Genomic DNA, 15,051 nt, shown 5'->3' with positions numbered 1-15,051 from the left:
TCTCTCTCTCTCTCTCTCTCTCTCTCTCTCTCTCTCTCTCTCTCTCTCTCCCTCCCTCTCCCTCTCCCTCTCCCTCTCCCTGTGTGTAACATATAAAATTTTAAGCTCCCATATTATTTTTCAAATAACTTTAGAGTTAGTTATCTTCTCCCAAGGCCAGATGTGTGCTACACTCTCATGCCGCTACTCACTTGAAACTCCAAATCCGCATTATTTCCCTTTTCTCCTGCATACTTCATCTAGCTCTTATCAATCAGAACATGATGAAAAGACTCATCATGGACGACGACATATACATTGGACAAAGAACGTGGAAAAATCAAGCTGCTCTGGACCTGAGATCTTTCATTCTCCTGGAAAGCTCTTAGTACTTAGTACGGTGACTGCTTGGGAACAAAAGTCAACAGTTATTTTCAGGTATGAATGTTGCGTACTGAAATTGCAAGATATGCCCATGGAAGCAATAGTGACATGAATCCTTTGGGGAAACCAGAAACTCCTTTATTTTTTAAATTAGGTGTTAGATATAACCATTATGTCTTCCTCTAGAAATCTGGACAAGAACCCACGATTGGAGAACGCATATGTTCCAGGAATAAAACTGCTAGTATTATTTTGCTAAATTAACATAGTGTAAAATTACCTTCTCAATCTGTAGCTTGCTAACTGTGTATGAATAAAGTTCTCAGACCTCATCAGAGAAATGTGTTTGTGCAGTGGATGGTGGTTAATGTAGAACTTACAGCTGGTCAAAATGAAGAGGATACATACAGGACTGTGGAGCACTCCAGCATCAATAGCTCATCTGTTTTACACTCTTGCCCCAAAGTTTAAGGAATCACTGTGGAAGAGAGACAGAAAGAATTTAATAGTCAGAGTTTTGGATGACTGGAGTTAAACAGTATCTTCTGTACCTGACAGGGAATCTACCCACATGAATTTATAGCAGTTATTGTTGCCTGCATAAGATCTGCAGAAGAAGAATACAATCAACATTGTAAAATGGAATTGAAAGAAGATCAGGAACCTCCAAATTTTACTTGAGATGGAATGGAAATCTGATGTCTTCTGAGGAAGGGACAGTCAATTTTCTTTAAGTGTGTGGCACGTAAGAAGTCAAGCACACTCTACTGGATGTTCCCACACCTAGAGTTATATGGCCAAACCAAATTGGAGTTGATGTTATAGTAAATGAAAAAAAATTATAAAGGGCACAAAATTTGCTGAATAGGGAGATGGGAATGGATCTTAAAGGAGCTACATGGAAGAGCTGGGGTAAGTATGGAAAATACTTTGTATGAAATTCTCAAAGAATTTATGAAAATGTTTATTCAAATAAAAATTTAAAATAACATTATGCATAAATATGAACAGAAGATATCATTAAAAATATGAAAATGATTAATGAAATTTAAGACATGGTTGAAGCATTTCATAGGTCTCAATATCCAGCCTTGGAAAAAATGCTATTATTATTATTTTCTCTCTTTTACAGGTTTGATTTTCAGTTTTTTACTAGTATTGAAATAAGGTGTATTTTGAAACTCAGCACCATAGCTTATGGCATTATAAATATAAGCAGCTATATTAAGTAATTTCTTCAGGTAAATGTTCCTTTAGCTAAATTTTAGCATCCTCTTAAGCAGAATATATTATATTGAATTTGTAATATTATTGTTATGTGCAACAGAAATAAAAATGAATACTATTTCCTCTTAGAGCTGTAATATAATGAAATTTCAATGATAAACATAACTAATACAGAATAATCAACTCATTTTTTTTTTTTTTTTTTTTTTTTGGTTTTTTTTCGAGACAGGGTTTCTCTGTGTAGCTTTGCGCCTCTCCTGGATCTCACTTGGTAGCCCAGGCTGGCCTCGAACTCACAGAGATCCGCCTGGCTCTGCCTCCCGAGTGCTGGGATTAAAGGCGTGCGCCACCACCGCCCGGCTTAATCAACTCATTTTTAAAAGTAATTTAAATTGTACAAAGATGAACTTTTAAAGAAATAAAATTTTAATTATACAAGAGTTCATTAAGTTCTTAGACAACTAGTTAAACTTAATTTATTGATACCCTTTGGAATCTCTTTCACGCATAAAGTTTCAGTAATTTTATTAATGAATTTAACATTTATAATACTGGCCTACACATAAATAATCTCTGCTGACATGTTACATAATTCACATTTCTAATACTAAAGCTTAAAAATTGAAAAATTCTGAATGAAACCAAAAATATAATTATTTTTAAAATATCATTTTAAGGCAGGATATAACTAAATTTCATGAGTAATATCACGTTTCAAATTTTTGTGTTAAATAAGTCACAAAAATGGATATCCTTATCAGTTTACTTGAGTATATGGGAAAATATCAAATATAATACAGATTTTGCATATTATTAATATTGAAACATAATTGCAAATGTGCAAATTTGTGTTAAATTAAGCATGACTAATATGTACCCATTCATGTATTTTCAGCACACTTTACTGCTAGCCACACTTGGTTTTAATTTGGCTTCTCCATTAATTAATGTTTTATGAAATATTAATCATTTGGAGACTTTCATATTGTAAGAAATTTAGCAAGGTATTCTGAAAGCCTAAGAAGAGTAATGGAATGTGTCAGGTAAAGTTCTTAAAGCCAACACTCTCCTAATGTTGTGGAGATCTTGGCCTATTTCAAGCAAGTGTAGTGGAACTGAGTATTTTAAATGGATACTTTGATTGCTACCGACATGTATTTAGAAATTTAGTACACTAGCTCAGATTACTCCACAAACTGGTGGTGTATATGCTTCAATTGATTTAACTCAGAAGAAAAGTCCTGTTGCCAAGTATTGTTTTTTATACTTCAATTAGATTTGCTAAGCGGCCTTGAAAAATAGTGAGAGCATATCTTTCAGTTTGATAGACAGAAACATATTCAAATCATTTATTGACCTTTGTTATTGTTTATATGTCAATTATAAAGCAATAAAAACTGAAATTGACAGATTCCATCACAAAATCTTCCTACCCTGTAGGTTCAAACTATTTATTACTGAGCAGCATTTCACAGTATGATATGGTTACAGTCTCAGTTGTCAACTTGAAGAACAGAAACACCTGGGAAGAGGGTCTCAATGAGCAGTTGTCTAGGTTATATTGGCCTCTTAACATAGCTGTGGAAGATCATCTTGATTGTGGTAATTGATGTGAAGTGATCCAGCCTGAGAGCAGAAGGCGCTATTTCCTGATTTGAGATCCTGGATGGAACAGCAGTCACAACTCTAGATTGGTACTAAATTCTAAATTAGGCATTCATTTCATCCTCTTCTTGGCAAGATGTTTCAAACTCCTGCCCTTGGCGATGTCTCTGCTATGAGAGACTATAACCTGAGACAGGGATCCTAAACAAATCCTTTCTCCCCTAAGTTTCTTTTTTGTCACATTATTTTATTGCAGAAACATAAAGAAACCCAGGACAGATAATGAATACAAAAGCCTGTTCTTATCAGATTTCTTAGTGAAAACAACTCATGAGTCAGAAACTTGCTGTGTCTTTAACTTTTTCTTACTACTTAGTAAGCTCTAATTTCTTCCTGGGGTTTTTCTTTCTAAAATAAAACCCTAAAGGCATTTTGATATTTTTTATGCATTCAGTTTTTTTTGTGATCCATCTTTGTAGTACCCACATTCATTTTAGGAGCAAGAAAAATTGTGTGTGCTTAATTTTGCTTCTTAATCCCACAGTTTGCTTCCCAGTCATTTGAATTCCCACTGTCTTTATTACTTTTTCAGTAATTGTAACAAAATACCCAAGGGAAACAACAATTTAAGGTGAAAAATCTAATTTTTTTCTTACAATTGCACAATTAATCCATCAAGACAGAAAAGACATGTGAACAAGCAAGGCAGGTCATACTACATCTACACCCTGGAAGGACAAAGTGAATAGAAAGTGGAACTAGGTTGCAGAACCTCAAATCATCCCTGCAATTACATTCTTCCTCCAGCAAGTTCAAAAATATTAAATGTCCCAGAATCTTACCAAAAAGCTGGAGTAAAAGTGTAAAAACAGAGAAGCCAATGTGCATCCAATGGAAATAAAAATACAAAAAACAAAATATCCAGAACACATTGAAAGCAACCCTATGAGAGAGATCCACAGCTATAAGCAACTGTATTAAAAGAATAAATGACCAATGGACTCAACTCAATAAGTTGGAAAAACAAGAACAAACCAAATACCAAGAACTAATGAATCTAAAAGTTCAGTCTTCAATAAAGCTAACATGACCAAAACTCTTTTTACTCTACTTATCTAAATAAAAAGAAGACCCAGAGTCAGAAATGAGCAGAAAATAATTACAACACATATCAAAGAAATTCTGATTGTTATAAGGTAATATTGCAAAAACGTGTTACTCCGAAGAGTTAGAAAATTTAAAAGAAATGGATGAATTTCTAGATTCATCTAAACTTCCAAGAGTAGACCTACAACCTTAACAACCCTTGAAAATGGGAAAGTGGAAAGATTAATGAACTAAAAAAAACCCAAACAACAGAAAGAAAACACTTCCATCTAAATAACAGTTCAAGCTGAAATTGACTACAGCCAGAATTCTACCAGTCTTTCAAAGAACTCCAACCAATATTCTTAAATTGCTTAAAAATATTAGAGAAAGAAAGATAATTCCCAAGCACACTCTATGAAGCTAGTATCAATTTAAAACATAAGCTATGTGAATACACATATGTACACACACATACATTATAAATAAAACTAAATAAATAGAACTAAAATAGTAACAGCTACACACTGATATCCCTCATAAATACAGATGCAAAAATTCTTAGTTAAATACTGTTGTAAATCTCTGGAGCTAGAACAATTAATTCATTTTGAATGAGGTAACCTAGACTAAGAAAGACAAAGATACATGTTCTCCCTCATCTGAGGTTCCTTAGCTTTAAATCTTCAAATGTATGTAATAAGCTGTAGAAACTCCAGAACTCAGAAAAGTATACAGGACTTATCTCTAGAGTGTGAGTTCATGGCAGAAACAGAGGTTAATAAGCAGAGTACAAGTGATCTGATTAAAACGCATTAAATAGGGCTTTTAATTAGCATAGTGTAGACTGATAAATACAGAAGAAGGATAGAGAGGAAAGTAACATTAAGAATGTCTGAAAATTCCATATGGTATTATTATCTACCTAAAACATTTTATAATACTGTAAGATTGTGTGTAAATATGTAGTTTAAAATGAAAATTTTTCGTCTAGTTTGGAATACTCCACCCACAATGGAAGGCAAGCTAAGAAAAACGGCAATACTAGGCATGAAATACCCTCTTTTGAGTTGTTAGTCATGGTTTTCCAAGAGACTCCAAAAACATTGTAGGCTACTACTGTTGACCTTGGTTGCCCCTAAGGGTGAAAGATAATTTCCAATCGCTGAAGAAGCCATGCACTTCTGACACAGGACCAAGAGGATATGATCTGAAACTGATCTTAAAGCTTCCTCCTCGAGGACTAGTATTCACGGTACTGGAATATGCTAGGCAGTACTCCAGATGAAGGAAGTACCAACTGTCCTATCCAGCCATGACACCTAAGAATCATACCAATGTCAAGGAAGACACAATAATCCTATGAGTGCATTAGTGGCATGCATAACTTGGCAGTAACCAGTAGCTCTATAGTTGGACCAAAGCCCGGGCCAGCAATAAATAATGCTTCATGCTAAAATTCTAGCCGACTCCTCAAAACTAATGAAGTAACAGACCTTGGAGGAGAACCTATATCTACCCTTTGACTAAACAAGCATAATACCTAACTACAGTTTATATATGTGTTCACATAACCACAGATAAGTATAGTCCTCTTTCCTCATGAGGGAAAAATATATTTTGCAGCAGGAGACAGAGATCATTACAGAAATTCACGATCAATCAAAATACAGAGTTGTAGAGCCTAATCCCATAAGGTAGCTCTACAGAACAAAAAATAAGATTCAACTGTGAATCTATCTGGACCTAGAAATTTCTTTTTGTGGAGAGTTTAATTATCAGTTCATCGATTTTTTTTAATATTAGGAAATTTTTTATTCATTTTTCATACCAATCACAGATTTCCCTCTCTTCCCTCCTCCCCCCCTCCAGGCTTCCCCCACAACCTACCCCCCATTCCCTCCTACAAGAAGGTAAAGCCTCCCATGGGGAGTCAGCAGAGCCTGGTACATTCAGTAGAGACTAGTCCAGGGCCCTCCCCCTGTCTCCAGGTTGTGTGAGGTGTACCCCAACATAGGTAGTGGGCTCCAAAATGCCAGCTCATGAGCCAGGGATAGATCCTGATCCTAAACATGGTATGTATTCACTCGTAAGTGGATACTAGATGTAAAGTAAAGGAAAAGGAGACTACAACCCACAACTCCAGAGAAGCTAACTTACAGGGGAGACCCAAAAAGGGATGCATAAATCGCCCTGGGAAGGAGAAATAGATGTGATCTCCATGAGTAAACTGGAGAAGAGAATTGGGCAATGGAGGGAAGGGGATGGAGGAAGAGAACATAAGGGGATGGGATGGTCAAGCTAGAAAAGGGGTGGAGTGGGAGAGCAATGAAAGAGATACCATGATAGGGGGAGATATCATGGGGATAGGGAGAAAACAGATACTAGGGAAGTTCCCAGGAATCCACAAGGTTTTTTTGGTTCTTCATATATATTTATTTTTAAATTTCATTTTTTGGCCATGGGGATGATTATTTATGTGGGAAACAAATATCAATGTATGATCAAGAACATGGGAAAAAATAAAATTACTATGTAACTCAGTGGTTCTTCTGCTACCTACGAATCCATGTTAAGAATGCCTCACCCATATAAATATATTTTGACTTTGATGTTCATTTAATATTATTTCTAAAAGAAGGATGAAAGTTTACATGTCCAGAAACAGAAAAACAGATGTATTTTAATAGACAGATCATAGATACACAATAGAGTATTGATAGATGTGATATATAAAAATACCTCATATATGTAATAATTGGATATTATACAGCCTCTTAGGGGAAATCATGTAATATATGAAAAACCACAATGAAACAAAAGAATGTTGTTCTTTGAAAATGTGGCCAGGCACAGAAAGGAAAAAAAATATCTAAGTAATTTTACTTATATATGAATCTTACAAAAATAAATAACGCACATAAGAACTCAGTAGAATAGTGGTCACCAGTGCAGATGGAAGGCAGTTGGGAAGGATAGTTTAAAAGGCATAGCTTTATTTAGAGAACTAGTGAACATCATGAGAAATATAGAGTCTAAATTTAAATGTTCTTCTCCATACAAATAAACATGACACTCTGACTATGTATTCTGTTGGACAGATTAATTTGCTTATATGTACTTATCAGTTCACAATAATATGTACATAAGAACAATATATTTTAATTATTAGCCCTTTACAATAGCTATCAAATAATAAACTTCATCTTGCCAAGAAAGAAAAAACAGTAAATATCCATTTGACTTTATTAAATAAATATTGAGTACATAGTCTCCAAAGTTTAAAAAGGAAAATAGACCAGTTGGTACTGAATTTAAGAAAAATCAGTGTCTTTCAAGTTTTTTATGGACCTTGCATTAATTCTTTGATATAATATGAAGAATATGTGTCTATATTGAAAGTATTAGTTGGGCTGTAACCAAATGTAACTCATATCAGAACTCTTTCATTGGGTATCCCTTTGCTTTTAGAGGAAAATGGAATTATCACCACACTTCCAAATGTGTCAATAGTTTCTAATAAGCAAATCTAGTATATAAACAGACATTAAACACAATGTACAAAAATATTTCCTGCTTGAAAAGTCAACTCAATATTTTAAAATGTTTTCATCTTATTTGTATATATAACTTGTCATCTCTATGTATTCATCTAATTTTAGCCATTTGATAATTTTTGAATACATATATTATATGATGATGATTTTCTTACAGATGAATTCATATCTCTAATCATTTCTAGTTTGTCTTTGTACAGATTTTTTTTTTGAGACAGGGTTTCTCTGTGTAGTTTTTGTGCCTGTCCTGGAACCCACTGTAGACCAGACTGGCCTCGAATTCACAGAGATCCACCTGGCTCTGCCTCCTTAGTGCTTAGATTAAAGGCGTGCACAACCACTGTCTGGCTCTTTGCACAGATTTTTATAAGTGAAATGCTACTTTGTCTAATTTAAATAAGCTGTAAAGACAGTTTTCAAGGAACATGATACCATAAGCTAAGATATTTCATAAAAATATCCCTGAGGATAATTTGTATTTTGATATATTTCTGTGACATTGCTCAAGTATTTCTGATGCTTATACTGAATTATGTTTTCTAATTTTTCTAGCTTAATATTAGAAACCCAATTTTACAATGTCTATTAGTAATTTATAGATTACTATAAATTATGGATTCTTAGGGCACTGAGTTTTCTATTTTGACTTATCACCTGAATAATGGCCATGCTTCTGATATACAAGAGGCTCCACTTCAATCCATTGAAACTCAACAAAAAATATTGAAATAAGTCATCATATTATATCTTAAATTGTTCTCTGCATATACAACACTTATATTTCAACACATCATAGACTATCAACAATTTAAAGGTCATAATTTAAAAATGCTACTTCATTACAAAGGCTGATCACATTCGGCACCCATTAGTGAATGCTGATCTTTTCAATGACAGTCTCATGTGAGATAAGGATAAGAGACTAATCAGAGAATTGGTTGCTGAAAAGTGGAGTTACTCCCAATTTCCAGACATAAAAAAAGCGGTGACATTTTCTGCCTTGATTGGTTCTTCTTTCAAACATTTCTCTATTCACAGGATGCTCCCTCATTGAATTTATTCTCAGAACTTGTTTCTTACTCTGAAAGCCAGCCACTGTGTTAGCATCTTATTTATGAAAACCTTTGAGTCCTCTTTTGTCATGTAACAATATGCATATCATGTTAAACCAGGAGGGCATTTTATCTCAGGGAAGGGACTTATTTTCTGATCAATAAAATACAATACCTTACAAACTCAATTGTAAAAATTTGCATTAATTCAGTAGTATTTTCATGCTCTGAGTCTGAGCCTATTTCTCTTTTCAGCATCTCTGCCATCGCATCCTGTACTGTATACTGATATCCCCAGATCATCCCCATGATTAGAATCAGCTTTATCTAAAATATTTATCATGATATTTAGATGTGTGTCTGCATACCATACATTGAATTGCCTTAGTGGGATATATAATGAGGGATTGTTTCTGTAAGATTTTGAATTTATACTGCTAAAGTATATCAAAAGATTAAGACCTATCAAAAATCAATATTTATTTAAAAAGTACATTAACTAATGCCTTCATAAAATTATAAGCTACAAAATGAGTATTATGACAGGAATTATGACCCTAGTACACATCTCATTTAAATCTATATTACTGTTCTTTGGTCCCCAAGCATACTGCCATTTTAAAATAGTACCTTAAAAACACCAACTTTTTTCTAGACAGTGAATGTAGATAGTAGGCCAAGAATATTCAGTAAGCAATGTGCAGTGATGCAGTTGTGCAGACTTTGTGGTTACATTTGAGAATACACATGGCTACTAATTGGTATACTTAGCACAGAATGATCAGAACAGTAAATAAGCATCAGTATCAATTTAAAGCAAAATAAAAATTCATTCAACTCTAACAAGAAAGTCTGCTTTCCCTGTGAAGACTGAGACCAGACATTACCTTCTGTGAAACCCCTGAATTGTATATAGTACACTATGTAGCAATTTTACATGTATTAAAAGTCTACTGTTTGGGCTAGCAATCATCTTGACTAGTGATTACAACTGTATCTGGGTCATCTGATACCGTGTCTATAACAACACTACTTTTCTTTGCACTTTTATATCATGGGAATGACTTTTTCCCCAGACTTTGTGAACAAATGTATGTACCTTCAGACTTCTGTTTCCTTTAACATCTCTTAGCGTTCAGAGAATTCAAAGGGTATTGAGGGTTTGCTTGGGGTTAGCCTTTGGCACTAAGGGTGTCCTGTGGTTACTTTAACTGCTGTTCTTTAATAAGCACTGAAAGATTCTTTGTACCAGAAAAAAACGCTGCTGCATACATTCTTCTTTTTATTGGAGGAGCACTTGATTCCTTTAAACATCTTTTCTTTTTTTTTGCATTTGTATCTGGTGAGCCAAGACAAATGTGCCGAATTTTAGTCAATTTGGCCTTTTATACCTTCCTCACTAAGCTTAGTCACTTCTAGTTTTTTGTTTGTTTATTTGTTTTAAATGAGAACTCTCCAATTTTTTGCACTCAAGCACTTCCGGTCTACACTGGGATTACTAGTGGGCATTCTCGTCATCCTTTCAATGGCGTTGCTTTCAAGGAGAAGAAGTGGAAACATTAAAAGCAGAATTTAGAATAAACTCATCTAAGATGAGCACATATCATTGTGGGATCAAAATATTTAAGTTACCAAACTGAAATTAAAATCTGTAGATAGATCAGTAAAACTGATACTGTAGCCAGGCGGTGGTGGCGCACGCCTTCAATCCCAGCACTCGGGAGGCAGAGCCAGGCGGTTCTCTATGAGTTCGAGGCCAGCCTGGTCTACAAAGTGAGTTCCAGGAAAGGTGCAAAGCTACACAGAGAAACCCTGTCTCGAAAAACAAAAACAAACAAACAAAAACAAACAAACAAACAAAAAAAACAAAAAACAAAAAACTGATACTGTAGTAATGGAAGAGAAGAACATAATGCAAAGAATGTACATATCTAATAGAGAAAAGGAAATTAAAAAAACCTACACTAAAGTGGTCATGTGCTAAGGGTGATGAAAACTGCCACCTACTACTTGTTTTTGCTTAGGATTGGCAAAGAACCTCTATCAATAATCAATAAGGGTAGTATAAAAGGAAGTATATGAAAACCAGGAATGCCTGCAGTTATTGGCCTGTTATAAATAGCTCCTTTCTTGTTCTCATATTTTCTTTATCTGATATTATGAGTGTGAAAGATTTTGAATTCAGATTAAATTTTATTTTCATCTTTGCTCACATCTTAAGTATTCAAACATCACTTCTATCTTTAGTTTCATAGAAGCTTAAGACTCAAGTGTATTTTATTTATTTATTCATTTTTAAGCTACATCCTTTGGATGAATTCTTTTATATATAGCAAAAACTTCTTGATAATAAAATTCACACATTTCTGCTTACTTCTATAATGTTCCCTTGATTCCACTTTGCCTTGACTCCCTTTCCCAGAGTCCAATGCTACCCACTGTGTTTGCACTCCAGTATTTCTTCTCCTTTCTTTCCCCCCGGGACTCCACTTTTTCTTTCCCAGAGCCCTCAAATATTTGCTTCTATTCCCTTGGAGACCGGCTATCTTAATGTCTCAATTTTCCAAAGATACTTCACAGATGCTCACATGTGAATGCCCATGGATACACATAAACACCACACCTGCACCTTTTGTAGTTATCTTCAGAAAAACACTAGTATAATTCAGAACACTGTCCTGGCTAGTATTGGAATTCCCCGTCAACATTTAAAGCATAATTACATTTCAATCTTTCAGGAGGCTGCATTTCTTTGCCAGTTACTGCACTTTAAATGGTTCATCCTGCTGTTGCGCTGACACTTTGTCGTACTATTTATATTTTTAGGAAACTTGTGAGAGCTAATTTTCAGTGGGATTGCTTCCTGTGGAAGCAAACACGTCTCTTTTGGGGTTTGCCTGTAGAAATGTCTCCACATTTTAAAGGGCTTGGATTTACTATTTATCTGAGTGTGTTTGCTAAGAGCTCCCAACACATACATAGTGTACATCTGCATCCAATTCCCATGCTGAAAGGAGAGGATATTTTTTGCCCGATGAAACTGAATTTTTGCTAGATCGACATTAAAGTTGATCATTAAAGTCCCACTTTGATGCTCATACTCACAGACTACTATGTTGTAAAATCTTTCTTGCCAAATTATTTTGAATTTTGCTTGCACACATCTAGAAATTTTCATCCTGGTTATGTATTTAATAACATTTAACATTTTTATTTTTCTTTAAAATATATATTAATATTACTATTCCTGTTATTGTTATTTTAAGGCAGTATTGATCTGTGTCACCCTCTCTGTTTGGTAACCCATATCAACTAGAAGTGTTAGTATAATTCCAAATGTAGTCCAGCATTCTGTTAAGTTTCTTAGAAATGTCAACACCACAGATGTAAATAGTTTATCAATTTCTTATTTATAATTGAAATATGTATTGAGAAATAAAAAATTACACATTATCAATATAGGGTGAAATGAGGAATTCTTGAATATATCACTTTATTACTTCATGTGAGCAATAACTCTGGAGGTTATGAGGCCATAACATCAACAGCCACAAATCCACCAAGGCTTCCTGGTACTTTGTGCCACTTACTTGAAGACTGGAATTCACAGAAAACAAAACAAAACAAAACAAAACTTGATTTTCAGAATGAAGTTTTATTAACAGTTTTCATTTATCACAAATAAAAGGACTCAACTCATGTACAAGATGGGAAGTTCCCAAAGAAAGGTAGCCACTGAGGGTCCCAATTAGGAATAAAACATTACATGATTGCAGCATGCAGTCAGCTTTACAGATCCCATGAGATGTCTATATGACTCTGTCTAGCTTTGAGTTTTGGACACATGCATTAGCAATCATGTAGTATCTGGTCACTCATAGCTTCCAAGCATATGTCATTTAAAGCTCTTAGGAAAAAAGAGTAGGAAGATAAAACATATAAACAGCAAGGAAACAAGAGAGCAGATCATGAATTAGATGAACTAGAGTACCTATCAGCTTTGGTATCTCTGGTCTCCAACCAAAACAAGAATGCTGATAGAAACAATGACATCTGGATTCAGATAAAGTCAGACTTGTTATCATGAGTCAAAAATAGAATGGCTTGTTTTTCAGGCCCCTACTCTAAACTGTTTAACCATGTTTTCTGTCCCTGACCCTCATCAATAATTCTACTACCTAATAATACTAATAAAACCAAATATAATTTTCCATATGTTTTAAATGATTGAAAAAATAAGTGAACATGTCTTAACATGACTGACCATGAGCTCTTCAACTTGAGTGAAATTCTTTATCAATTTTTTTCAGAGGAAAGATATTACAAATTATTAAAAAGCAAACATTCACTTTTAGTGGGTTTGTTGTTGTCTACCTTTATCAGGGAAAATAAATATGATTCTATGTATGAATGTTTATGTGAGAGTGTATGCATGTTGTAAAAGTATATATACATATACATATATACATATATCTATATAGGAACATACACACATATATTGTGTGAGAGGTTCTGTCTGTGTTCATGTGTGTGTGTGTGTGCATTTGTAGACATGATTTCTAGTATATACAACTGTAGAAATCAGATGTCTGTGGCAGGTCTGTTTTCCTCAATCTCTGACCTTACATTCTGACATAAGGTCTTTCACTGAATATTTAATTTGTCATTTTGGCTAAAGTGGCTTGCTACCAAGCCTCTGAGATACTCCAGTCTCCACACATTACTGGGTTTATAGGTGTATAACTCCAAAACCAACTTTTGAACATGTCCTTGTATCTGAACTCATGTCCTTGTAGTATATAGTAAGCACTTTTTAATCCAATTTAAATATTTTTCAAATTCTGCATTTATAAATATGGTTTAACTGGGTTGTCATTATATTTAGAATGTTTATTTGATAAAATTTCATAAGATAAACACTTTTAAATTTCACATGATAAAATAATTAAATATGTGCAAATAACATAAGTTGTGCTTTTATTTGCATATAAATGGAACATAACTATTAAAATGACATAAAATTTATTAAATTAACCTTTGAGATAGAATCTAATTTCTCATGTAGATCATACTCAAAAGCAAGCATTTTTATCACTTCCTCAAAAATTAGGTAAGTGTTAATTATATTCAGTTTTTAAAGCACATAAAATAAAAAAGTAAATTATATATTGGAAAAATTATATTGGGTTTCAAATACAATTCATTATTATAAATAACCAGGGTTTGACTTTCATTCTTTTTTAAAATTTTTATATATCATCAAGGAAGCTCATTGTTCTCTGAGCACAGACACAAACCAATATATTTTAATATTCACCTTAAAATTTTACAGTCATCAAGATCAATTTGACTACTACAAACCAATTTTGTGACTTTTTTCAAGAGTGAATAAAACTGTAACACCAATATATAGTTTTGCTAAATTACATTTCTACATGATGAAAACTTCAATGTGTTATGTTTTTATCATAATTTGGTGTGTGTCTTAAGGTTTCTATTGCTTTGAAGAGATACCATGTCCATGACAACTGTTATAAAGGAAGACATCTAATGGGGTGGCTTACAGTTTTAGAGGTTTAGTCCATTATCATCATATGTGACATGGTGGCATGCAGGCAGACATGGTACTGAACCTGAGAGTTCTGCATCTTGATCAGTAGACAACAGGAAGTGAACTGAGACAATGGGAGGAATTTTGAGCCAGGAGACCTCAACATCTGTCACCAAAGTGACACACTTCCTCCAATAAGGCCACACCTCTCATTAGTGCCACTACCTTTGGGGATCATTTTCTTTCAAACCACGACATTCTACTCCCTGGCTGCCAAAAGGCTTGTAGCCATATCATAATGCAAAAAAAAAAACAAAAAAAACACCACCACCACCAACAAGAACCACTCAGTCCAGTTTCAAAAGTCTTCATAGTCTCTAATAGTCTCAAACTTTTTCAGAAGTCAAAAGTTCAAAGTCTCTTTTGAGATTCATGCAATGTCCTAATGCCCTATAAAATCAAAACCAAAAATCAGAACACATACTTCCATCATATAATGGCACAAGATGTACATTAAATTCTAAAATACAGGGAAGGGAGCACAATGAGAAAACACTGGACCAAAGCAAGGCCAAAAACCAGAGGGGAAACTGTAAACTCTGCTTCTTCC

The 15,051-nt window shown here is 34.1% G+C and overlaps 1 long non-coding RNA gene across 1 annotated transcript in view; it reads right to left on the bottom strand.

The window, feature by feature from the left end:
* Positions 1–692: 692 nt before the first annotated feature.
* Positions 693–15,051, bottom strand: part of LOC131921469 (uncharacterized) — an 88,355-nt gene continuing 73,996 nt past the window's right edge. Inside the window, exon 4 of the long non-coding RNA XR_009382012.1 lies at positions 693–841. This is a non-coding gene — a long non-coding RNA (uncharacterized LOC131921469). The remainder of the gene's footprint in view (positions 842–15,051) is intronic.

This window comes from Peromyscus eremicus, chromosome 11 (assembly GCF_949786415.1).
Source record: "Peromyscus eremicus chromosome 11, PerEre_H2_v1, whole genome shotgun sequence".
In the NCBI taxonomy this organism is placed as follows: domain Eukaryota; kingdom Metazoa; phylum Chordata; class Mammalia; order Rodentia; family Cricetidae; genus Peromyscus; species Peromyscus eremicus.
The sequence above is the reverse complement of the archived record's forward strand: the minus strand, read 5'-3'. Positions and strand labels throughout refer to the sequence as shown.